The sequence below is a fragment of the Malaclemys terrapin genome, chromosome 7 (genome assembly GCF_027887155.1).
Source record: "Malaclemys terrapin pileata isolate rMalTer1 chromosome 7, rMalTer1.hap1, whole genome shotgun sequence".
NCBI lineage: Eukaryota > Metazoa > Chordata > Testudines > Emydidae > Malaclemys > Malaclemys terrapin.
The window spans coordinates 70,295,409-70,320,192 of NC_071511.1; the positions used below are offsets into that span (position 1 = coordinate 70,295,409).

At 40.9% G+C, this 24,784-nt stretch overlaps 1 protein-coding gene across 2 annotated transcripts in view; it reads right to left on the minus strand.

The window, feature by feature from the left end:
* Positions 1 to 23,770, minus strand: part of RASGEF1A (RasGEF domain family member 1A) — a 279,434-nt gene extending 255,664 nt beyond the window's left edge. For both annotated transcript variants that reach the window (XM_054036094.1, XM_054036090.1), the window contains exon 1: positions 23,654 to 23,770. The gene's annotated coding sequence lies outside the window, so the exon portion shown is untranslated. The remainder of the gene's footprint in view (positions 1 to 23,653) is intronic.
* Positions 23,771 to 24,784: the final 1,014 nt, after the last annotated feature.

Genomic DNA, 24,784 nt, shown 5'->3' on the forward strand with positions numbered 1-24,784 from the left:
CTGTCTGGCGCCCCTGGGTGATTTCATGGGGTCCTCTGAAAAGATCAGCTGACAAGAACGTGCTTTTCATGTGTCAAGTATCAGGGGGTAGCCGTGTTAGTCTATATCCACGAAAACAAGGAGTCCGGTGGCACCTTAAAGACTAACCGATTTATTTGAGCATAAGCTTTTGTGGGTAAAAAACTTCACTTCAAGTGAGGTTTTTTACCCACGAAAGCATATGCCTAAATAAATCTGTTAGTCTTTAAGGTGCCACCAGACTCCTTGTTCCCTTCATGTATGAGTCTTAAAAGCACCCGTTCAAGATCGTGGCACATATAAAATTTAGATAGAACTCGTCTGGCCCTTTCATTAGCTTACACACAAGGGAATAACTAGACAAGAAACCTCCTATGTGGAGGGTTACAGTGTAAAGTAGCTGCTAGCAAAATCTGTTAGCGTCAGACCAGGGCCGGCTCCAGGCACAAGCTTAACAAGCAGGTGCTTGGGGCGGCCAAGAGAGAGGCGCGTCAGCTGCGGCAATGCGGGGGCAGCAGGTGTCTCACTCTTTCTGGGAGCAAAGGACCTGCCACTGAACTGCCACCGCTGATCGTGGCTTTTTTTTTTTTTTTTTTTTTTTCTCCAATTGCTGCCGCCGATCGCAATCACGGCTTTTTTTTTTTTTTTGCTTGGGGCGGCAGAAATGCTGGAGCCGGCCCTGCATCAGACAGTAAGAACGCCATTAATTTGGTGGAGAAATTAGAAGGCAATTCATGCAGGGGGAAGGGATAGCTCTGTGATTTGAGCATTGGCTTGCTAAACCCCAGGTTGTGAGTTCAATCCTTGAGGGGGCCACTTAGGGATTTGGGGCAAAAATCTGTCTGGGGATTGGCCCTGCTTTGAGTAGGGAGTTGGACTAGATGACCTCCTGAGGTTCCTTCCAACCCTGATGTTCTATGATTACTCAATACATTTCACTAGAAATAGGAGAACTAGTTCAGAAAATAGGAACCAATCTGTCCCCTCCTAAAATGGTTGCCCATTTCAAAAATTGATCTGGAACAAAATATTTTGAAGGTTCTGAAGTGGTGGTCTGAAGTCAAAAGTTCAAAGGACACATACAAGCAGCTGCTCTCATGGTATATTGTGGACTGAGTGGAAGAAGAAAACTCGCAAGATTACATTGCCCCAAGATTTCTAGCTCTACTGCATGATCATATAGCAGGGGTGGCCAAACCAGAGCTTGTGAGCTGCATGCAGCTCTTTTACAGTTAAAGTGCCCCTTTCTCCTCCTATCAAACTTGGGAGGGGAGCTCTGGGTTTCTGCCCTGCAGCACGGTGGTGGCTCTCGGGGTTTCTGCCCAGCGAGACAGGCCTACCAGGGCTTGGGGCTTCAGACCTGCTCTCGCTGAAGCCTTGATCCCTGAGACACACACCCCCACCCCCCGCCTTGCCTGGCAGAAGCCATGAGCCCTAGCAGGCATGCCCAGCTCTTGAACTTCTGAAGATTATTGATGCAGCTTGGAGGGTCAGGAAGTTGGGCCACCTGTTCATATAGTATAGTTAAAGTCACATCTGAACCAGTTGATCTGGGCTGGCCAAATTTAGTTTGGGTGGTTCACTGAGGGAGGAGGGAAACATGGCGATACAATTGTGCCATAATGGCTATCTGGACACATTAACTGTGATGTTCATTTATTTTATTTTACTTTGTCCCCTTTTACAATCCCATCTATCCCATGCTATAGGCACATCCCAAAAGTTGATACAGTATGCTCCTGTTTATCTGAAACACTATTATCCAAACATTTGCATTATCCGAATCCCTTCCTTCTCCCTCATGTATCTTATGCTGCGAGAAGGAAGATAGGCCCCTGTCTGCATGGGAGGACTCCCTGCTGCTGAATGGCTCCTGCCTTATCCAATAGCTGAATATCTGATTATCCAAATAAAATCTGTCCCCCTTATGCTATTCGGATAACTGGGAGCATACTGTGTATCAGTGTAACAGGGTAGCCTGGGCCCTTTAAGGAGAATGGGGACTCAGGGCCAATCAACCCTGTTTCATGACATGCTTGTTTGAGGAAACAGGTGTTCAAGGGAGCAGCAGATGAGCTGGTATATGAGGGCCAGGTGTTAATCAGGAAGCTACCTCCTGAAAGATAAAAACCCAGTTGACTCTCTGAGGAGAGAAGAGAAGTTTTGTCAGGTAGGGCTAGAATCTGACTATGGCTGGGCTGGGCTAGCTGCCTTGACTCATTGCATAGCCCAAGAAGGAGGGCAGTGGAATCCTTTAACCAGAAGGGAGGGGTAAAGAAAACTGCATATTTATAAACACTTAAATGGAAGCCTGGGAAGAGGAATGTGACTCCAAGCACATTGGGCTGTCAACAAGTTATTGGGAAAAGCAAGAGGACCTGAGGGTGCTGTGCTATGCAGGGCTGAGCTCTAGGGATGGCCACCAACAAATAAAAAGGTAAACTCCCTGCCCAGGTGTGGCTGCCATTAGTCAATATGCACTTAAACTATGTTTGACAACATATATTCAGAGAAGAGCTTTTACTGCCAAGTAACTTTTCAGGCCAGACTGGCCAAAGACTTTGACTCAGACACTGGACCCATACCTAGCACCCCTGTATTGTTTAGCATCGTTTGGAGAGGGCTGTGGCAACTTTCTAGCCTTTAACCATGCCCAAGTATTACCTCCTTCCTTCTGTTTCCCTTGAGGTCAGAAGTCAGTTTCCTGCTTTCCATTGTCCCAACCTTGGCTACCTCAGTTCACTAGCCTTCACTTCCTGTTCAGGTTGTCTTAAATAAAAGCAGTTATTAGAGAAAAAGCAAGAGAACTTGCCTTCCAAAGAAACATGAGGCAGAACATAAATACAACTAGACAAGTGGCTGACAGTCCTATAACTAGTGAGACTGTGCTGACTTATAGAGAATAGTAGTGATATTAATAAGAAAAAAATAGTTATCTGGAAGTTCTTTACATTATCCAGCTACTTGCTGCCTGTTTTTATTTCAGTGTCTCAGAAAAGGGGAGAGAGAGAGAGTGTGTGTGTGTGTGTTTATTTCAAGACCTATGAAGTCTGTGTTCCAGGTGAATCTTTTTGCTTTTTTTTCTCCTCAAACACCTCCCATTCCTTAATGACAATATATAATTGAATTATATGGATATCTTCATAATCTGTTTGGAGTCTTCCTTCACCTTTCCAGCCCCAACAGGTTTGGATAACATGCAGTATCCTGTTAAATTGCCCCCTTCCAGTTGTGCATACATAGCCATTAGTATTCATGATCCTCTAGTCACCTTTTCCATCTGACTATTGGTCCCTGTCACAGAGTAGCTGGTGGTCTGAGGGGGTCAACCTGGTTACAGATGGGCTGGGCATCTCTGCTAAGGAGAATGAGCTAACCCAGATTCACTTGTGGATAGTTAATTATCTAAGGAGCACTTGAGCCTAATGAAGGGCCATGACACCTCAGTCAGGAAGCCCAAAATAGAGGATGTTCCTGTGGAGAAAGACTTTTCAGGAGAACCGGTTAAGGAGCTCACCAGGAAAGGCACTCCTGGAGTGAATAAGTACTGAAATAGGGAGAACTATGCATGCCAAGCCCCTAGGGAGACCTGGCTCCACTGAAATGACCTTCACCAGACAGCAGCAAGCAGTCCAGGCCACAGAGGAAATACATGCTGCTCCAAACAAAAGTTTCAGTGATTTGATCTTTGTGGGGGCCCTGAGCCAAAAGAAGGAACTCTCCCTCAGGAGGCAGGCTTCTTCTCATTACCTGGGGAAGATGTTGGGTTGAGAGGACCTTATTGGTGGAAAGGATTCTGGAGGGACTTAAGTGGGGCACCTGGACTAATTAACTCCCCTCCCCCTATTCACAGCTAGGAGGCTGAGTTTGAAGGCTTCTTTACATATTTGCTTGGCCTTTGGTTAAATAAATTAGGAGCACTGTTCACTACATGAAAGCCTCATTGAACTAACTGAAAAGCCTTTAGGGGAAAGTAAGAAAGGCATGTGACTGCAGTTCCACACCAGGCTGCCAGGGGCCATGCAGGGAAAAATGCCAACCTTAATACAAGGGATTGGTCCAGGGGTGAGCACCCACCTTAACACTCCCTGTAACACCCATCATTTCTTTGGTTGATGCACATCAAATCAGAGTCTACTAGGTAGACCTTAGCCTCAAAAGATATTAGTTCAAGTTATTCATACAGGAGATTAATACAAGATCATAAATCAGATTTAGTCAGATTGAATAAGAATCATTAATGAACAAAAAAAATGGTTGTTACATATGCAGTAGTGGAAGTGGTACTTAGAGGATATTGCTTGAAATGTGTATCTTGGGGAGAAAAGGAGTAGAAACAACTAGGATTCACTAAAACTCATTTCAGATGGAAAGTAATGTGCAGCTTATTGTCATGGTTACAAACAGGTGCATTTCTGGGAAGACAGAAATAGTCCCTTTATAGGGAACCCTTGTAATAAATATACATCTTGTTGAACATGTGGTTGAACTCTGAGCTCAGAAGCGAGAAGGGACAGCCGCTTTGATGAGAAATTAAAAATCCTCTTGTGCCGTAGTGTTTAAGTAGTGGTCCTGTATTGAAAGAGAAAAGTGCTTCTAGGCTGAGCTGCAGTTGTTTCAATTCACACTGGATACACTCATGAAAATGGTGGTGGTGGGTTTTTTTGTTTGGTTGGTTGGTTGGGGTTTTTTTGGTTTTGCTTCAGGTGTCTAATTTAACCCTGCTGAGATCAGAAGACTAATTAAAAAGTCTTTATTTTGAGATGATGAAAGTACATTTGTCATGATTTAAAAAGCTGATGTAGCACATACATATCTGAATGTGAAAAATGTGATACTCTACCAGGGTAGATGCAGCCTAACTGGTACTGGACAGCTGAGTGAAGTCTAAAAGATGTATCCTGTATCCAATAGGTACTTGATGTTGTTTAAACAAAGCCCGTAAAAAAATATTGAGTAACTGTCCTAAAGTACTAAGAAGCTAGAAATGAGTATTATTTGTCATGCACGCTTCTGTTTCATCATGACAAGCCAGATTTATTGTTCAACTGGTCCTTCTTAAGTAAGGGTCAGTTCATTTATTCCTAGAAAATATCATTTCCCTTTCTCTCAGTCTTTAGATTTTCAAGCATGCAGTATAATTTCAATGCTGCAGTAAATGGCGAAGACTGATTTGCGGAAGGCATTGTTCAAAACGATTAGTTTGTATGGCCCAAGACCCTCTTGCCCTGTTCTTTGTGACATCACCACCTCTCCTGCATGCACGTGTTCTGCTCTTTGATATCTTCACTCTAAATGTTAATTTTGAGTGACTTGAAGTGGAAGCTTGTGGATCTTAGCTTTCCATTTGCAAGCTCATAGAAAGCAATTAAATTAGGCAATACTTAAGCAATTGAATATAATAAATGTCTCCAGACCACTGTGAATGCCCAAAGGTAAAGTCTGTAATTGTTGTTCTGAACAACCCTTTAAGGCCTTATTAGTATTATAAATCATGCAAAATATATCTTGTCTTTAAATATTTTGCCCCTGTTTGTGAACCTGCAAATTCTCATTTATGCTCAGGCTTGGACACTTCAATCAAACTGCAACAGATGAGGGCAATTGAAAACAGCTGGCAGTCATGGAAAGATACCTGACCCACATTTGATAACATCAAGCAGGCTACAATGTTACAGTGCAGAATTCTGGATTAAAAAGACACTCTCCTTTTTGGCTTGGTCAGCAGAATATTGCATCTAGTTCTGCATCAGCAGTGACCTAATTTTGGGGAGCTAACACCCTTGAGGGCCTGAATTCTCCCCCCAGTCTATTTGCTGTAAGCTACTCTGCGCACTCTTTTAAAAAAAAAAAAAAAAAAAAAAAAAAAAGTTGTAACTGAAATGTGTCCCTGGGTCTGAAAATTAGAGTTAAGGGCCAGGAGCATTCTTGATCAAGGCTACTTGCAGCAATTTTCAATTAACTACTTCTTGCTTGCATATTAAAACACCCCAACCCTTCCTGTAAGGTTCTGCATCTACTCCACTAACAGTGGTTCTCATGCTTTTTTATTTCTGGCTCTGATCCTAGTGGGAGACAAGGTGCAAAAGTGAAAAATACTAATGGGGAAATATTAGAGTTAATGCAACTCTTTAGACACAAAAGTAAGGTTTTAGTTTGTTTATTTTGAAACCAGTGTGAATATCTCCCATTGTGATAGGAGAGAGCTAAATATAGTAAATTGAAGACATCTGTGAATGGGATACTATGGGGAGTCTTAAGAATGTTTCCAAACAAATCTAAGAGAAACATAAGTCTCGGCTTAATGTTTCACTGTTCTCTCAGATGGTAGGGATCTCATTAATCCAGATCTTTGTCCAGTAAACTGTTTACACAAACACAAGGCCGGCCGCAACATCCATTTCTTTCTGTTCTCATTCAATTCCATTCTTTGTCAAAACTCGCATTATTTAGCAGCCACAATTATACAATACCACGTACAGAGTGAGTTTCCAAAATGGAGAGCTAAACACCCAATTCAGGGAAACCTCAATGATGACGGCACAATACCAACACCTCCTTCACTGTGACTAAGTCAAATGAAATTGTCAAGCTGTTGCTTAGATGCTTTGATTGTGTAAAGTCATTACTGCAGAACAATACTCATTGCATGTGATATGCTCTGCATAAGTAAGGGTGAAGTAGTAACTTCTTGGAAAAGATTAGAATTAGTCATCAGAATCCACCCTTCCTGCACCCCACATTCTCTAATAAAAAGCTTTCTGACAATTGGTTGTATAGGAGTTAGTGTGATTCACTCACATTTGATAAAGGACCCATGTCACTGTCCCTTTTCATAAGCTTTTACAGCGGGCTGGCTGTGAACAAATTTATATTTTAAAAACTAACTCTCTTCTATCTTCTAGAACATCAGGAGTCAGCCAGATGACTTTATTGCAGGCACATTTAAATATTCATATATTCCCTGAAGTACACTGCAAGCTGAAGATGCTCAGGACCCTTAGTGAGGAGCCCTGAGAAAGGGTACAAGGAGTAGTGGCTGTTCAGTCTGCTGGTGATTCTGGTCGCTTTGGTGTGACTCTTATTAGTCATTAGAAATGCTTCCCTCAGAGACCCTGAAAATGGGTCGTCATGCAGCATCCAATCCTGAAAGCTCTTTGGCTCTCCCATTGATTCAACTTTGAGTTGTGCACACTCAGCACTGCAGAGGCGCTTCAGCAGGTCAAGCCCTGAGGTAGGGAGGGGAAGCTTAGTGTCAGGAGCTGGACAATAAAGCAGAGCGGCCTGTGTGTTTGATTTAGGCTACCTACACTCCCTGGAACCATGGAGCCTAATTAGGCAAGGTTGAATCAACTCTTCCTTCATCCTTACAAGGCAGGTAATGAGTTCAGAGTAACGTTTGTCTCTTCGCTTTTAAAACTGAGGGTCCTGTGTTTCAATATAGACATTAAAGATTCTCGAGTACTTTCTATAAGAGTGGGGTATTCCCTTGCGTCCTTGGCCAAAATGTTCTTTCCTTGCCCTATTATGCATCAGCCAGTTGACAGTCACCTTCCTGCCTCAAGGGTGGCTGCATTTCAGTGATGAGGAATGTGGTTTATAAAATGCTTTGGCATCCTGCAGGATGGAAAGTACAACAGATGCATCAAGTATTATTAGGGAGCAACAATCATGCAAGTCTGGAGTACCAATCATGGGACATCTATTTACTAGTGATTATACACAGTGCTTCTAGGGAAATCTCTTACAGTTGGTCCAGAACTAAGAGATCCTCTGCTTCTGCTTTGTGTATGTAGCTTATTGGACTTGGGAAAACTTGTTATATGTTCACCATTGCTGAAATGGTGGATTCATGTCGCTATTGAGGTAGGATAGCGGCAGACAGTGAGCTGACATACCGTACTCTTCCTAACAATGGGGAAATGGTTTGGTCAAGGATTCAAGGGCAAACCCAGTGCTTAATTTGTAATGAAAAAGGTACCAGGACTCAAGCACTTTTTTACTTTCATAGCTGACACGGTGAGCCCAGAGGTGCCAGGGTTATGAACTGCCATGTTTAGAGGTGCCGAGACTCAGCCATGGCAAGCCCTGGCACAAATTAAGCACTGGGCAAAACTCTATACTTAACAAAGAGTGCTATTGATTGTAATCTGGTGCAACAATCAGTTAATAGTGAAAGTTTGCTGGCAGAGAACTTACAACAAATTGACCAATACAACAATGAAAATAGTTGAAGAACATTTCACATGTTGATTCAGTGTAGAAAGAAACAGGGTGATATCTGAGAATTAGTATGCAATCCTACAATTAAAATTTGTAGCCTTCAATCAATTTTACTCATGCTTGGCTCTTTGCAATCAGTGGGACTACTTGAGTGCATAAATTTAAACATGTTCATAAGTTTTCAGGATGGGGCCTAATTTACCTTTAGTTCCTTGTTTGCCAGGGACAGGCTGAAGCATCTCCACCCTGTCTCACTGTATTTACACTTAAGTGTTAGAAAATAGATTGTTTCCTAAATTCAAGAAGAGGGACAATTTTCCGGCTGTCAAAACACATCCAGAGCTGGTGTATTAATGAGCAATTAGTTGCCATGAGTTAATGCCATAAAACTCAGGGGAAAAAAGCAATGCCTTGATGTCAGAGCTGTAGATGGGTGATAGATTAAATGGTGGATTTTTAAATGACTTCAATTTCGTTTTCCCTACATGCAGTGCTTAGGTTTGCTCAATTGCAGTGACAGCTCCTTAGGCTCTTATGCATGAGTATTTAATTGATGTGGGAGGCTTGGTTCTGGAGCACCCAAAGTGTTCAGGGAAGAGAATCACAATGGGTTAAGATGGCCATAAGTCACCCTAGACCTGTAAAATAAAATTGAAGTCCCAATGTCTTCCATTACTCATGAACTTAACACCAAATGATACTACAGCACCTCAATTCCTCTCCCATACAATTTGTTCTCCACAACAGACCTCCACTTCCTCCTCCTTTTTGCTGTCTTCATTTAACCTCTGATTACTTTTGTTGTGTCCCTAGTACCTTCCAGCTTGATCTATCTTCTGGGGTGTCCCATTCCTCTATCTTTTATCTGTGGTGGGGCTAGAAAGCTCTGCTTGTGTTACTTCCTACCCCAACCTCCAGGACAGTTCTCCTGGGAACTGGTTGCCTATTTTACTATGCCCACCTTCATATTCTAAAAGTTCCCATGTTTTTTACTGTTGTAAAGGCTATTTTTCCTCATTGTGGAACCAACGTACTGCTGAATGCACCACACCGCTTAGGAATGTCTATCCTGGGGCATCACTTGTGGACGTAGAACTGTCTATCTCACCATCAGAAGCTCCACAGCACAGTATCACACTGACAATGGAGGGCCCGTTCTTCTTCAGTGTCTCAAAAATGGGGAGGAGAGGGAGTTACTGTTGCCAAGAGCAGTGTTGACTTGAACTCATATAAGTTATGCCATCCTAAGGGGAGAGCTTGCTGCATGCAATGCCTGTTCCCTAACTCATTACCTCCTCTGGGAAGCCATGACCCCTTCCTGTGTGGAGTTCAGTGTACATGTTGAGTCCAGAGACAGGCTAATGGTGGGGTCAGATGCTGCCCTGTAGCTGCCTTCACTCAATGTTGTGGCACCTTGGAGGCATTTCTTCTATTGAGTTCCAAAACATGCTGCATAGGGCAGCCTACAGGTCCCAGAAGACAACTCATCACTCAAGTTGCTCCGCTTTCTTTCCTTCCATCCTCTTCTCTTACCTTTAGTTCCCCTTTTCTTTTCTTTGTTCTCTTTTGTGTTCCTTTATTATTTTCTCCTCATTTCCTTATTGATTCTTTCCAGCTCCTCTGCCTGCCCCTCTTAGGGCGCTGGTGCACTGTCTACACTGGCACTTTACAGCACTGCAACTTGCTGCGCTTGGGGGGGGAGGGGGAGCGGGGTGTTTTCTCACAGCCCTGAGTGAGAAAGTTGCAGTGCTGTAAATTGCCAGTGCAGAGAAGGCCTCAGTTCTATTTTCCTTTCCCCACCTTCCTTTCTTCCCTCTCATCCTCACTGGTCCTCATTTTAATCACTCGCAGAAGATATGCTGCAGACTGATCTTGCAGTAAGGAGCACAGAGAAAGCTAGGAACACAGCCTGTTTGTTTGTTTGTTTTTTTCTCTGCACTGTTAATCCTCCTATAGAGATGCATAGGGATATTACTCTTTCCTGGTCTCACTTTTTCTCCTACTTCACAAAAGGCAGCTTTTCATTTTTTAGTTCCTTCTTTGCAGTACATCGGTGTTTGGCTGCAGGAAACTTTAAATACTCTTTGTCGGAAGGCACACAAAGCGCATTTGTTCATTTACATTTTGAGGTGCAGCACTGGTGAACTTTTCATTAATGTTACAGCTTAAAGCTGTGGGTCTTTTTCCTCCAATTATGGTCTCCATGAACAATATGTTCAAAGAAATATAAATGATACTGTCAGTAAAATCATTTACAAGAATCCTTATGTCATTGTCATATTAGACTCTTGGCTGCTGCTGTTTCTTTCTTTTTTTTTAATATACAACCAGTGAGTATAAGGCCTTATTATAAGGCTGGATTCTAACTTCCATTATAACCCACTTCTTTCAGTTGCTCTTAACTGTCACAAATACATTTTGGGATGAAGTTTTCCAGGTTTGGTGCGAGTGAATTTATTGGAAAGCGTGAGCAAAACTAGTTGAGCCATTTTTATGTGCATGGAGCAAAGGGAAATTATTTCCCCCGTACAGCAATCAAGCCTGAAGTAGGTTATGTAAAACCAAACCAAACAGACAATAACCTTTCTCTGTACAAGTTACTGGACGCAATATAGGAGTAACAGGATGAAATTCTATGGCCTGTGATAGACAGGAGGTCAACCTAGATAATATAATGGTCCTTTCTTGGCATAAAATGTATTAGTATTTCTATTTATTTTTTCCTTTCTCTAATATCAAACTTCATCATGAGCGTGAATGCCCAATTTAATTATTTTCAACTCTGAGTTTCAAACCCATTCAACAGCACTGAGACTGGGTAATTGTTTTATTACTGATACTGCAATTGTAATAATAGTAGTTGGAGCAGAGGATGGTAGGCAAAACAATGAGAAAACATGGGCGTAAGCACTTATCATTATTAAAGCTGTTTCACAAAAGGTAAATGGTTGTTAGACAAATATTGCAAACTGGAGCTAATTGTATAATTAACTCTTTCTGTGAAAGTAAATTACTTCCCCTCTTTTGGTTTCTCTTGCCAAATCCCTAGCTTTAGGTTTGCTTGGTTTTATGCTAATAGCAGTTTTTGTTTTTGTTTTTTTAAAATAATACTGTAATGTAGTGGGTACTCTTCTTAGTTCTTACACCGTGTGTGGCTTTTGTTAAGTTTTTTCCCTTTGTTTCTTTTTTCTTCCTTTCTTTCCCCAACTGGCTATGACTGTTACTACTAGTGTTTTGTATTGCAGTTGTGCTCCAAAGCCTGGTGATGGGGGTATACAGGTTTTTTGGTGCCCTCTAGTGGGAGTTTTATGGGTTAATTTCATTCAGCTCAAGGAGGCAATCCCAGTTGGGAGTCAGTTAGTACAGCTGCGTTCACTTAGGTTTAGCACTATAAAGAGTAGCGGATAGAGGAGAGAAAGTGGTTTGGAGTGACCAGAAGCCAGGGTGGGAAGCTACAGGGAAGGAAATCAGCTGCAGAACGTCTGCCAAGTTTGTATTGTTTTTGCTAAACCAGAGCCCATGAAACAAACCCCAAGCTCCTGAACAGGTTGTTTGTTTAAAGCTGAACCCCATTCCTGCTCCAGCCTTGTCACAAACACAATCAGATTCAGGGCTCCACTTAGCAGATGCTGTACACAGGAGCTGTAGAGCACCATTTAAAGATGGAGGGGATATAGATTCCTGCCCCTGATCCTCCTCTTCCTCTTTCAGGTGCCCTCCAACACCTGCAGCTTGACTCCTCGGCCCACGAGACCCTACATCCCCCACTCCAAGTTTGAGTGAGTGGTATTGTTACCTGGTGTGTGGGGTTGCAGCACCACTCAGGTTTGACCCTGCCAAAAAGTATCTGGGCCATGGCCTGGATACAAGCCACGCCCCCAACTCTGTTGCCTATGCCTTTTCAATTGCATAGGAAATGCTCTCATTCTCCTTGCGCTGAAGAATTCATAATCTGAGGCATCTCAGTTGTTTAAATTGTTCTCTTTTCAGTGTAATTCACTTTGTTTCTCTTTGTTCCTTTAACACTTGTGCTGCTGGAACTGATTCCCCCCTCCTTAAAAGTTTGTTTATTTTATTCTAGCATGTGGATGGACTGTATGAAGGAGGATCTTTATCCCTTCCATCTTGGAAGATGGGAAGAAGAATAAGACCGAGACAGAAGATATCAGGATTCTATCGATACCTCTGCCACATACTCCCTGTGCAACCTTGGTAAGTCCCAGTGCCTGTTTCCCTACCTGTGCAACGGAAAAATATTTACCTAATTCCTATGGGTGTTCTGATGCTAAATTAACTATTGCATTGAGATTGGATTGAAGGTACCATTTAAGTGGTACAATTGTTGTTGTTTTTTCCTTACAATGACTTATAGTTACACTCCACTGCAGGAGTAGTCAATTATTTTTTGTGAAAGTCCAAATTTTTTGACCAAGGTCCAGTCTTCAGAGAAACATTTTTCAAACTGCAATAATGTAAATGAAAAGATTTCACGGTCCATTCAAAATTGGTGGTCTGGATTTGTCCTGCGGTCCACCTATTCACCCCCTGCTTCATTGTGACCTTTCAAATAAATCCTTTTAATTCTGGATATTTACTTCCATATTTACTTCCATCGCTTAGTCATCACTCAAGCAAGTCATGAATATTTATCCCTTTTATGCTGCCTCCTAAGTCAGAAGAACATTTGCTGCCCTTCTCTAAATTCCATCCAATTTTTCTGAATTGAATATAGTATTGCTGTTGAGGGCTACTTTGTGACTGGATGATTTCATTGTTTCTCCTGTGTGGGCAGTCAATTTCATATGGTTTTGCTATGCATTTTTCAGAAGCAATCAGGGAGAGAGAAACATTTTAAAGTAATAAAAATATTATTGTAAAGCCACAGAAATTGGCCAGAGGACTCAGACAGATGCATTAGATGAAACCACTTCCACATCTCTTTCGGATTGACTAGAGTTCAAGTTGGTGGTGTCCTTTAATACTTTCTTGTAACTCTGCATTATATGTGAACCCATCCCTTAGAGATTTCAAGTAGCTTATTGCTACAGATACCAAGCTTCCATACTACTCTCACATTCTCAATCATTTCCTCCCTATTAGTAAGAAGTTGGTTCTGGACGGTTTCTCCTCTGGTTGAAGTGTCTTTATGGATGATAAAATTGTCCTGTGTGTGACTTAAAAAATTCTTGGATGATGCATGCTTCAAAGAATTTGTTACCTAAAAGATAACTGTGTAGTTAAAGCCCTGTATGGTGGGGGAGGAGGACAGAGAGCAGGGACAAAATGGTATGCACTACTTGTATATGTAGAACATAGCTAAAAGCAGATACATCATCTGCCAGGGGTCTGCTATGTGACCTGGATTCTGTGATCTAATACATTTCTTCTTCATCTACCTGCTCTGAGTTTGTCTCTGTAAATTGTCTCTACCACAGTATTTCTAACTGAGTGAAGGGGACACATGCCAGCTTGCTTAGTTTTTGTCTTTTTTGTAAATTATAGCTCTAATTCTGGCAAAACAAACAAACAAAATGCCATTGAATTAAATTACTTTTCAGTTGATGGTGAAAAAGGGGAGGGGGAAAGAGCGTGCAGGTTTTTTTGGTTCATGAATTGTTCATACATATCAAGTGTCTCAATTGAAGAGTCTATGACAAACTTGGCAAGAAGGGGGATAAATGGTGTTCCAGTGAACTCAATAATTCCCCTCTGCACTAAAAAGGAAGGACAAAATGGGATAGGTTAGAAATTCGACCACCATTCACTTGGCTGAGGGCAAATATGAGGTATTGTTGACTAAAATACGGGGTTGATGGTCAAAGGGAAGGGCCTAACATCATAATAAAACCAGGAACTGTGAATGTTGTTTTAAATTCCTATTTTTAACAAAATTCTGTCTATTGAGTCTGACCGTCTCACATGGATTGAGGCATAAGGTAGCATACCATCTTGGCAATCGGGTACTTGCACTACTTCTTTAATACATGTATCCTTGGATAAGTAGCACATTCTCACATGATGTCATTATGGCACAGCTGATGGCACCCTTGCCTCTAGACTGAATGGTGAAGGGGTCAAATCCCATTTGAATGACAGTGCTGAAAATAAGATTTCCAAATTTGCTGAGCATATTAAAATTAGAGGCAGAAGAAAATGATGAGGAACAGCAAAATCAGATTAGCAGATTTGGTTCATTTAGTTATTTGTGACAGTGGATGGCAAATGCCTTTCAGTGTCAACAAATATAAACAAGGAACTAAACCAGGCCATTTGTATTAAATAATACATGTATCCAGCACAGAGCTAATGAAATGGATGTGAGGACTTTCTTTAATTTAAAAAAAAAAACCACCCTCAGCCCTGTATCCAGTTGAGGTTCTAGAAGGCACATTCTACCTTGGACTATTAATACAGCAAAAATAGCAATGCATAAAGCGTGGAGATTGGAAACTACATGGGGTGTACTGTGTGTAGCAGTGATCACTATCCTTGTTTGTCTGGTTTAAGGCCTCGATAGGGAACAGAGACACAGCTGATATTGCTGGTTGACTCCTGGATTTTAAGGTTAGAAGGCACCATCATGATCATCTAGTCTGACCTCCTGCATATTGCAAGCCACAGAACCTCACCCACTCCTGAAATAGACCCCTAACCTCTGGTTGAGTTGTGGAAGTCCTCAAATCATGGTTTAAAGACTTCCAGTTACAGAGAATTCACCATCTACACTAGTTTAAACCTGGAAGTGACCCGTGCCCCCAGGGCCTCTGCCAAGCTGACCCCAGGGGAAAATTCCTTCTCGACCCCAAACATGGCAATCAGTTAGACCCCGAATATGTGGGTAAGACCCACCAGGCAGAGACGTAGGAAAGAATTTTCTGTAGTAACTCAGAGCCCGCCCTATCTAGTGTCCCATCTGCAGCCGTTGAGGAATTTTTGCTACTGGCAAGGATTAAAATGTCCTTGCTGATTGTTTTAGACCAGCTTTCAATTAGAGCTTCTTGGTGGGGAAAAAACACCTTGATTTGGAAATGTTGCCATGGTGTTTCATGCTTCCATATTTCTCTGAAGGCCAGGCTCCATGGTTGGATTACATCTTCCATGATGCACCACAGTTCATTTCCCCTTTTGCAGGGGGAAGGGGGTGCATCATGGATGTCCTTTGTTGTGTTGCATCATGGGAAATGCAGTCTGGTCAGGGTGCCTGACCCATAGCAGAGAATGAAGGTAGGATGTGGCAAGAATTTGGTTAGTTTGCTCCTTAGTCTCCCACAAATCTCGGAGTAGTACTGTGGGGAGCTATTACTTATCCTTCTTGGCATCCCACATGTAAGGGTTCTTGTTGCCTCCTCCTGTTCATTTAAGTGATGCCACTAAGGAACATTATGCAACTTCAGGGTTGTAATATTATCAGTGTGCTAATGATTTTTTCCCCTTTAACCCAAATTCTGCAGTCTCATTACCCTTCCTGTGTCTGCCCAAGATAGGAATCTGGATGAAAAGGGACATGGCTACAAGTTAACTTATGTAAGTTGGAAGTCCTATTCATTGTCAGAAGAAGTGTTATCTGAATTGGGAGGGCTAGTAGACAGGGCTGGCTCCAGGGTTTTTGCCGCCCCAAGCAGCACCAAAACAAAAAGTCGTGATCGCGATCTGCGGTGGCAATTCGGCGGGAGGTCCTTCGCTCCAAGAGGGAGTGAGGGACTGTCCGCCGAATTGCCGCCGAATAGCTGGACGTGCCGCCCGTCTCCAGAGTGGCCGTCCCAAGCACCTGCTTGTCAAGCTGGTGCCTGGAGCCAGCCCTGCTAGTAGAGCTGCCTTTCTCCTAAGAAGGGATCCGTGGAGTCCCAAAGGATAAAATGGATTCAAATGAGCAAGCATGTTGGTTTGGATGGCTTTTTACATTTTCTTTAGTGTTTCCACTCTGAAAATGACATGAATGGAATTATTCCATTTGTACAGCTCTAGACAAAAGCAGAGTGTATTTAAATGATAAACTGATATAAAAATTGACCAACTCTAATTTTATTGTTTTATTTAATTTTTGGCAGAGTAATGTCAATCAAAAAGTCGCTATTTATCAAAAACAAATTTTGCAGAAAAAAGTTCAATTCTAAAACATTTTTTTATTTATTTATTTTTCAATGAAAAACTGAAAAGTTTGCAGTAAAAGAAGTGTTTTGGTTTTCAGTTAAACAAGCCCTAACAACTTTGTTTCTTTTTTGTGTGTTAACCAAATTTGTTCTTTAAAAAATGAAAGTTTCAGGGTTTTTTTTTAATTTGTTTCCTTTGGAAATTTCAACTAAACAAACAAAACTTTTTTTTTTTTTAATTTCCCGTGAAAAATAATTGGCATTTTTCTAATAGCTCAAATGGCAAGTCAAGAAAGTGAGACTGAGAGGCACACAAGCTTTTTGTTTTAATTATTTTAAGAGCTTAAATACTTTATGTACCATTCATTGCACAAGTAACCTTAATTCTGACATTTCCTAACTTTCGAGTTTTTGTCTTTGCAACTTAACCATCTCTCTCAATGTTTGTTATGTATATATAATTTGCTTAAAGGAGTCTGTCAAGCAGAATTATCGAGGTTATATCACAGTTGAAAAAATAAGGAGGGATATACTGTAGTATTCTTATTTAAAATACAGCATTTAGTTTAACACCTGTTTGGCTTACAGCCATGCACGGTAGGGGACCAGGAATGGTCATACATATGCCATCTTTTTATACATCAAGGATCCTCATAGTAAGAGAGTTAAATACAAATGGCAGCTAGAAAGGAGTGAATCCCCTTGTAAGTATCGCCATTAGGGTGGTCAATTAATTGCAGTTAACTCATGCGATTAACTCAAAAAATTTTTATCGTAATTTAAAAAATTTATTGCTATTAATTGCCCTGTTAAACAATAGAATACCAATTGAAATTTATTAAATATTTTGGGTGTTTTTCAACATTTTCAAATATATTGGTTTCTATTACAGCACAGAATACGAAGTGTACAGTGCTCACTTTATATGATTTTTATTACAAATATTTGCACTGTAAAAATGATAAACAAAAGAAATTGTATTTTTCAATTAACCTCATACAAGTACTATAGTGCAATCTCTTAAAGTGTAATTTATAAATGCAGGTTTTTTTGTTACATAACAGCTCTCAAAAACAAAACAATGTAAAACTGCAGAGCCTACAAGTCCACTCAGTCCTACTTCTTATTCAGCCAATCACTAAGACAAACAAGTTTGTTTACATTTACAGGAGATGCTGCTTCCTGCTGCTTATTTACAATGTCACCTGGAAGTGAGAACAGGCGTTCGCATGGCACTTTTGTAGCTGGCGTTGCAAGGTATTTACGTGCCAGATATGCTAAACATTCGTATGTCTCTTCATGCTTCAGCCACAATTCCAGAGGAAATGCTTCCATGCTGATGATGATCATTAAAAAGAATGTGTTAATTAAATTTGTGACTGAACTCTGTAGGGGAGAACTATATGTCTTCAGCTCTGTTTTACCCGCATTCTGCCATATATTTCATGTTATAGCAGTTTCAGATGATGACCCGATACATGTTTGTTTTAAGAACACGTTCGCAGCAGATTTGACAAAACGCAAGTGAGATATCTAAAAATAGCTACAGCACTCGACCCAAGGTTTATGAATCAGAAATGCCTTCCAAAATCTGAGAGGGACGAAGTGTGGAGCATGCTTTCAGAAGTCTTAAAAGAGCAACACTCAGATGCAGAAACTATAGAACCGGAATCACTAAAAAAGAAAATCAACCTTCTGCTGGTGGCACCTAACTCAGATAATGAAAATGAACATGCATTGGTCCACTCTGCTTTGGATTTTTATCGAGCAGAACCCATCATAAGCATGGATGCATGTCCTATGGAATGGTGGTTGAAGTTGAAAGGATATATGAATATTTAGCGCTTCTGGCATGTAAATATTTTGCGACACCAGCTACAAAAGTGCCCAGCATCGCAAGATATTTACATGTGAATGCCTGTTCTTACTTTCAGGTGACATTGTAAACAAGAAGCAGGCAGCATTACCTCCTGTAAATTGTAACCAAATTTGGTTGTCTGAGAGATTGGCTGAAGTAAGACTGAGTGGACTTGTAGGTTCTAAAGTTTTACATTGTTTTATTTTTCAATGCAGTTATTTTTTGTACATAATTCTACATTTGTAAATTCAACTTTCATGATAAAGAGATGATACTCCAGTACTTGTATGAGGTGAATTGAAAATGCTATTTCTTTTGTTTTTACAGTTCAAATATTTGTAATCAAAAATAAATATAAAGTGAGCATTATACACGTTGTATTCTGTGTTGTAATTGAAATCAATATATTTGATAATGTAGAAAACATCCAAAAATATTTAAATCAATGGTATTCTATTAATGTTTAACAACGCGATTAATCCAGATTTATTTTTTTAATCACATGATTAATTGCGATTAATTTTTTTTTATTGCTTGACAGCCCTAATCCCCATTGTATGTAACTTCATTTTATATACTGCTGCCTAATGGAGAATTAAAATGCTATCAGAAGAAATGGGATGAAGTAGTGAAGGATGAATTAAATGTTCAGAGGTTAAGATAAATCCTGAAATTATGAAAGTTTACTTGACGCTTACCCAAATGTGCTTGACTCTAAAGAAATGGACTGAAGAACTTGCGAGAGCGGGTTTTCTTAAGCGAGATTGTGTACATCTCTTGAGCATGATTTTGAAAATGCTGAGCACCTAAGCTTAAACCAACTTTTTATAAAACCTGTCAGCTTTAATAAAATGTAGCTGTTCAGTTTGGGATGAAGGTGCAAGTCAGCTCTTACTTAATCCAAACTGGATCGCTCATCCCTAAGTTCAAATGCATTTGAACCTAAAGATTGTTTTAGTCAAACGGTACCCATCTGAAAAGAGATTGTTCTCATCAAAGCAACCTATTTTTAACGTTTAATCATAAGTATTGTATGGATGTTTTGCATAATGATGATGATGATACATGACTTTCATTTCTATGAAACGGCCTAGCCTGAGATTAGATTTTCTTTGGTGGGGGCTAGATATTGTTTAAGGACATTCTGGAACTAAGTCCTGCCCTGGAAGAATCACACAGGAAGGTAAAATAGGCAAGATGTGACGTCCTTTTTCTTTTTCTTCTTCTAAAAGTAATGTCTATGTACAACTTGTCTTGGGGTTACAAATGCCTTACGATGGCACAAGTGCACTGAATTCTACTTGTTGGTATCATTCAGTTCTTGTATGAAGTACCATACAATAAAATGGCAATGATATTGACCATGTTCAATGCATCGCACTTCCTAATGCAGCTTGAGTTTCATTTCCATAAGTAGTCACTTGAATCTGTGACTTGTTCGTAATTTGATTAAATAAAATGTGAAAGGAGGAATACAATATGTGATGCAGAATGGAGGAATGGAATTTGGCCCTTATTCTAGGCAAGCCCAAGTACAGGAGAGTAGCTGCAATCAGGGCCGGCTCCAGGGTTTTGGCTGCCCCAAGCGGCCAAACCAAAAAAAAAAAAAGAAACGATCTGCGACGGCAATTCAGCGGGACATCCTTCGCTCCGAGCAGGAGTGAGGGACCGTCCATCAAATTGCCGCCGAACAGCTGGACGTGCCGCCCCTCTCCGAAGTGGCCGCCCCAAGCACCTGCTTCGAAAACTGGTGCCTGGAGCCGGCCCTGGCTGCAATGAAATAGAAATCTTCCTTACAGATGTCACCTAGGCCTGATCTCTCCAGAGCCAGGGCCGGCTCCAGGCACCGGCTTGGCAAGCAGGTGCTTGGGGTGGCCACTCCGGAGAGGGTCGGCAGGTCCAGCTATTCGGGGGCAATTCAGTGGACGGTCCCTCACTCCCGTTCGGAGCAAAGGACCTTCCGCCGAATTGCCGCTGCAGATCCCGATCGAGACCTCTTTTTTTTTTTTTTTTTTTTTTGGGCTGCTTGGGGTGGCCAAAACCCTGGAGCCGGCCCTGTCCAGAGCACTGGAACACAGATGTGCAAAATGTAGGGGTTTTGTTTATTTGTAGCCCCTGATATTGATGTTTTGGATTCACATAAACCCAAAACTCTAAGTGCAGATTTGAGCAAAGTAGTTGATTTTATTAGGGTTTGGGTTGCAACTTTATGAAATGTCCACAATTTCTGAAATAGATCTCTACTATAAACCTACCTCCCCACAGGTTATAAACTATGGCAAAACTTCTGGAAAACTAGGCCTGGGTTCACATTGGTAACTAAATTATAAACTAGGTGAGATTTAATCTGGTTTTGAGTTTCATTATGAAAATTTCATTCTGCTTTAGTTTTGTGGCTCTTGGGCAGTTAAAGTATTTTGCTACCTCTATGGGATGTCATTTTTATGCCATCTTCCCATATGTTACTGTCCCTTGGATAACACAACCTCCGAACAGGATGCAGCCACTTCAGAAATGCTGAGAGTCTGACACGGTCTGTAATAACAATATAAACCCTTCCTTCCAAAAGTGGCACAGCCAAAAGTAACATCAAATATGAGTTAATGGTTGGTTCTCCAAGCTCTTATCAGAAATGGTTCCACAGCAAAACTCTGGCTCCAAGCGCTCCAAACTTCGGATTGAGAATCCTACTTTTCTATGGTCTGTCTTTTGCACCTGGCTGAACCAGAACTCCAGATCTGAACAAACTCTCAATTAAGGGAAGTTTCCACTGAAATCTAAACATGGCAGTTTTGGGCTATCCCTAATACTTATATACAAAGGTGATGGGCACTCCAGAAATACCATAGAGGCACAGGATGCCATGGTGATAGCATTTCTTTACAGAGCAATGCAAATTATTTTAACCTTTTCTTTCTCTTTGTTTCTTTCTTCTAGCTCCCACCAGCAAATAATATACCCAAATAACCAATAAACTGAATGGAGCAAAATGGGATTTAAAGTGAACACTCATTCTTCCCTAAAAATGGAACAATGCCAGGAGATATGAAGTCTCCGAGACCAAAAGCAGACAACCTCCCATTAGCTTACAAGTCTCAGAATTTGGGTTACACCAATGGCATATTTTTTTTTTTGAATAATGCATGTTGCAAGAATGAAGCTTCAAAAAAAGCACTCTGTTCTGTTCTAGAGGCAGCTTCTTGCACATGTACTGAGTCTGCATTGGCTTCCTGCAGTCTGACTCTTGTAATTAGAACAACTGGTTGGATTAGTTAATTATATTAAACTTACTGGTTCACAAGTCTAGAACATCAGCTCTGTGAAGAGTTTAATTCTCTAGGGATGGGACAGCACAATACAAGGTTTGTATGCATGATTAATGTAACTTGATTTTTTCCCCCCTCTTGTTGCCAAGTTACAAAAAAGTGTTATCTCACTGGATTGTCTACCTTTAAATAGACTAAATTCCCAGCCAAAAGGAGCCATGCTGATTAAAAATTGATCATATACTGATGTCTCTTGGGGGAGGGGGGAATTACAAATAAGATAATTTTTATTCTAGACATTGGCTAGACATGGTCAAATATAGCTCTTCAGTCCCCAGAGACCCTGGCATATACCACTGTAGCAAGTGACTGAGTTTGTGTGAAATAAATAACTACTAATTTATAATTAAACAGAATGAGTATTAAGTCTTTAAAAGCAGTATCATGGTGATCTATCAACCAAACTGTATCTTGGATTGTTTTCTTCTGTGGCCCCATTGAATTAAGAAAGGTGAAATGGCTGTGAAAATCCATGGCATTTATTAATTTAACTGCCTGTAAGCCCCCCAAGTGATAAAGAATTACCTTAAAATATAGTTTTGATACACATTTTACAAGAAAATCTGACTCCAATAGAAGGTATGGTATAATCCCTGCTGACATATCAAACATTTTTTGTTTTGCCTGTTCTTGAAGATCGGTACAAAAGGACATTTAAATCACAATTAATTTTGAGATTGCTTTGTACTAGTGTAAATGTTTGTGGCATGACAGTAGGTACAGAAAGGTCTATTAACATCTTTTCCCTAGTGGAGAAAGCAAGAGTTGATTCCAAAAATATATACACTGTCAAGAATCCATTGGTCTTACTGGCTACCCAAATGCTGTATGGTATTCAGCATTAATTGCTGTTTTGTCAGCATCTTAGACGTGACCAATATAGGACCTATGGTCATGTCTGTATATAGACTCTTTCATATTAACAATTGCAGGGAAGTTCTCTTGTCTTAAATGCTTTAAAAAAAAGAAAACTCAGATAAAAGTCAAATTCTAGCAGGTCTGACTAAACAGAATATATGAGGCAATGCTGTATAGAACACCTTTTAATGGGTGATAAATAAGGGTACATCCAGTCACAATTGCAAGAAGACATTCCACAGAACAGGTAAGAGAAATAGTGCAAAAGAACTGTCTTCAGTACAGTTAACCCATAAGGGATCCAAGGGTAAGCTTATGGGATTCTGCGTTGATACCAGCTAGTCTGCTGTTCTGTTTATGGTACGAAAGAAACATAATGCAGGATTAATTTAATGGTGCCACCTTTTAGAAGTAACCCACTTGGTAAATGGGGCATTTGGCTTGCTGGGGATGAGGCTACACAGGCTAGATGAAAGCTTCAAATAGAGAGCAAAAATTAAAAAGTATGAGCAGCAGTAGATGACTGCTTAGATCACTCTGCTTAAAATTACATGCCTCCTCAGAAAATGGAAGAAGGGAATTTCTCCAGGAATTTAAGAATCTAGGGGTAGAGGGGGATTTTGTCCTAGCCAAAAACAAATAAGTAAAACTCTCCTGCATGCTGCATTTTTTGTCTCAATAGCGAAGAAATGTATTGACAAAATTTGTATGTATGCACGCACACACACACACAGTACAGTACTCAGCAGACTTGTTCTGATGGTTTTAGTACATACTGGAGTTTTAAAAATGACTAAAAATTGAATATAATCTATTTGCATTCAGAACACTTGCTGGGGAAAACGTGCCAGGGAGATGTTTAGACTATGGAAATTCAACTAATTAAAGTGATGAAACAAATGCTGTGTGGATGAATCTGCAAGTAGTCCATGACAGAATCCTGACACACTGTATTCCCAGAAGTCGAGTACAAAAGCATGCCTGATCATTTAGAAACATTGAGATGCTTCTCATATGCGCTGGGGCAGGTGGTGGTGTTCTCATAAAAGTTGCATTAAGGAGGAAAATGCACTTGAAATGCTGTATTTTCACCGGCTTTCTATTCAGTGGATGCAGCTTAGAACGGCATACTCAGGGTTAACACCAGGAAGGTACACTGGTGGCATGTACTGCCAGGTGTTAAAACACCCACTGAATTAGCACCAGTGCCAGTCTCTGTACAGAGCTTGGCACCTCTTCAAACTCAATGATATAGCATAAAAGATGTGTTAATCTCTTACCTTGATCAGATCCAGTGTAGCTTTTTGGTTGTTCTCCGTCCACTACCAGAAAAAGAGAAATTAATGCCAGATCCCAGTGAGTCATCCTAAATGACAGAGTAGGCTCACTCTTTGCACAGGCTGCTTGCTGCCTCTGCTGTGTGACAGCTGCCGGCTGGCTTTGGAACAAGAGTGTCCCATTCTGCAGCCTACTGCAGGGGGAGTTTGAAGAGAGAGAGAGTGAAACAGGAGGGTGAGAGAGAAAGCAAAAGAGAGAAAAAGACAGGAATATACCATGTAGATGTTCTCTCCCCCTCTCTGCTTGGTGCACAGACATGTGATGCACTGTTTAAAAGTTACTTTTTAATATGTAATGCAGCCTCTGATTTAAAAACCTCCCCAATTTTGCCCTTAAAAAAAATCTATGCACAGAGCAACTTCTGGATGTTTCAGTGATTCCAGTTTCTCTGTGTGTATCAGTGAAATGGTTTAATGCTATACAAAGAGTATGTCAAGTAGCAGCAGTTCTGACTTGTGTGTGTGAAAGGTAGCGTGTAACTGGCAGGGTGTCCCTGAAATCGTAGGCTGGCAGATTAGTGGAGGTGCAGTGGTGATTCTGGGACCTGAAGAGTGGGCAAAAAGAAATCGTTACATAATCACAAGGCATTCTGGAGGGGGCTCTTGGGAGCTCCCAGGATCAAACATGTAAAAATTCTGCCTTCAAATGGAAGTGAAGGTTGGGATGATTTCCCAGTCTCTGCTGGATCATTCCTGCTTGTGCATCTGGACATTGCTAAATCCTCAATTCCAGAGATGTGACTTATCCTTGGGGATCATAAAAATACCTCCAAGGAGCAAATATTTTGTGTTTTGATAGACCAGATTGCACCAAATGGCAGGTAGTTTCCTAGGGAAGGATATGCCCAGACACTACTCCCCCCTACCTTTCAAAATACAAAATACAAGAACATTGTATTCTACTGTCAAATGCTGTATGTTTTTTTTTCTCTTTTCAGAAAAAATAAATATTTCCAGTGTAGCTTAATAGAAGTTTGTGGTTACTGAGAGAGTGTTTTGTGTCTTAGGGAGTGATGGAGGGGTAGAAATGAATAGGTTCCCACTGCATGTGCTGCTGCTGCTGCCACAAGCTAA